Source organism: Hoplias malabaricus, chromosome 7 (genome assembly GCF_029633855.1).
Source record: "Hoplias malabaricus isolate fHopMal1 chromosome 7, fHopMal1.hap1, whole genome shotgun sequence".
NCBI lineage: Eukaryota > Metazoa > Chordata > Actinopteri > Characiformes > Erythrinidae > Hoplias > Hoplias malabaricus.
In genome coordinates, this window is record NC_089806.1 from 29,431,320 (window position 1) to 29,433,858 (window position 2,539).

At 36.2% G+C, this 2,539-nt stretch overlaps 1 long non-coding RNA gene across 1 annotated transcript; it reads right to left on the reverse strand.

Moving 5' to 3' along the window:
* Positions 1-369: 369 nt before the first annotated feature.
* On the reverse strand, positions 370-2,539 carry LOC136702829 (uncharacterized). Its single transcript, XR_010803952.1, has 4 exons — positions 2,121-2,539; positions 1,705-1,763; positions 607-1,248; positions 370-494 (listed from the first exon to the last, which is right to left on the reverse strand). It is a non-coding gene; the product is annotated as an uncharacterized lncRNA (long non-coding RNA).

Genomic DNA, 2,539 nt, shown 5'->3' on the forward strand with positions numbered 1-2,539 from the left:
TATATATATATACACACACACACACAAATCTTCATAAACTTGTTTGTTGTGGACAACAAATAATAAACAGAAGCATACTTGTTCTCTTATTTTACTTCCTTATCTTGTCTGTCTTTTGATGTTCTTTGTACTCTGTATCGTAATGCATGCACAATGCTTTGATTCCTTGAAAAATGCTGTATAATTAATATGTATTTATATTATTATTATTATTATTATATTATTATTATTATTATTATTATTATTATTATCAAAGCCAGCAACACTGCATTTGACTGCAAAATTCCAACAAAATCTTCTGATCATAAAACATTTATTTGTCAACTTTTTTGCAACCACTGGCAAAAGAAACAATTCTCAAACTTCATATGCAGTTCACAAACCCAGTAAACAGTCTTTATACGTCTCTCTACGGCACAGGCAGCGCTCCAGTCCATACACTGTGTGAAACTGTTGTTTGTATTCTGTGCTGTAGAGTTTCCAAGTCACAACAGCTGTACGTGTCGAATTAGAGAATTAATAATCAGATTACCACCTCTTCTTATAAGGAATACAAACATCTTAAAATAAAGTTTACTGAAATACAATAATGCACTTTATACTTACTGTCAAGCCACTGAAAATGTGCTTGGGCCCGGAATGATTGTCTTCCAACAGTGTCCTGGAAGAGGCGACACACCAGTGAGAGCTTTAAAAAAGCGTGGTCACCCTATTCCAGGACGACCTCTAATAGAATCTGCTCCAGGACCGTGAGGGGCATCTGTTAAAGACGTTATAGAAGAGTGCAGATACTGTTTTACAGTTTATTTAAATTTAGTGAAACAAAAAAGCTAAATATAAATTTACCACAGAACCTACATCCCAATTAATATATTAAAACAAACCCCAGTTTTCTCATTTGTGAAGACTATTGCACATTAAGCAAAATGAAAGTTGAAATCCCCAGTTCATCTTCAAGAACAGACACAAACACCTGCTCAATGGAGACGGTAAACATTCTGTCTCCTTTACTGTTAACAGAAAAAAACAAGGTGAAATCCAGACTGAAATTAATATAAATACTATTTAACAATGGACCATGTCTAATTTGAGCTCATCAGATGCTGTAAATAACTGCTTTTAAGTCACACTGGTTACACACTGACATGTGCCCTTATAAATTCAAATAAACCATCAGACCTTGAACGCTCCTCAGTCTTTCCCTTCTTCTGTTTACTGGCCTTTCCTTGTTCATTAGAGCTCACCGTTCTAAAATACAGTTGGAATTTAAATGATGTAAGTTAACTGAAAATTCGGTTTGTCAGCTACATTTACAAACATTACGTTGTTTGCAATTTACCAATGAAACAAAACCAATGTAAATAACTCAATACAATGACTTTAACAAGTGCTCTCTCCAAAATGCAAAACATCACAGTACAATGTACAATGTGTCTAAAGAGAAAGCTGCATGTGTGTGTAAATATTTTTGTTTGTTATTTAGTAACAGGTGTATAAACCCTGCAGGTCACATGCTCCCTAAAAGTAATCGGCACCACCACCTACGGAGCTGTGGGATGTCACTCTAACAGACAAATGACAAAGTTCAGAATGCAGTTTAAAGCCTTACTGGAATATCCTCAAAAAAGTCCTAATCTGAAGTAATCACCTGACTGAAGTCAAAAGGCCAACCAAGGGCCATGTAGAGTGCATACTGAAACATACCATAGATACAGCTGAGAACACTGAACATTGAAGGGTCAAAAGTGGCCTGAACGTGGACGCTGAAAAAAATAAAACAATAAAACATTAAAGGAGATTACAGTTTATCTGTGATATTCATGTTCATTGTAACTACATTTGTGAGCTTTTCTTTAAGTCAAAAGTCTTGTTACTTACACGGAGGCAATATTATAAGCAAGTTTTTTCTGTGTGTAATTAAATATCAGTAACTCTGTTAATTATTTGGCTAAATCAACCACATACGACACGCGTGCCGCAGTTGAATATTCGTGTATTTATCTATGACCCTACTGGTACATACTGAAATAACGTATTTATAACGTGTTCGTGTATCTAGCAAAAACACTGACAACAACGAGCTTTGTAATTATACTTACAATCTAAATGTTTTTACTCACCGACATAACGTGCGCTGTTACTTTTTCCGTAAAAACGTTCTGTTTGAGAGTTTTTAGGGCGCGAGCATGAGCTGTGTTCGAATTCACGAGGGTAGGGAACGATTTCGGACACTACCTTAAAATAGTGTACTATTAGTGACTAGAGCACTATTTGGGACATAGAAAAGTCACTGGGCACGGGCGTGGCTTCTGACGTGGTGAGAGGGCGGGGTTGGATGTGGGCGGGGTTGGATGTCCAACTCCGCCTTCCTACAGGCTGCAGCGAGAGGCTTCTCGTGATTTTGGGCTAGTGATTAATGGGTTGAAGGAGGTTATATTGAAAATGATAGAAGCCTATTTACTGAGAGAAAAAAAATAAACAAAACCATGTGAAGTAGTTTATTTTTGGAGCTGTAAAGTAAAATGTTTCAAAATTAACT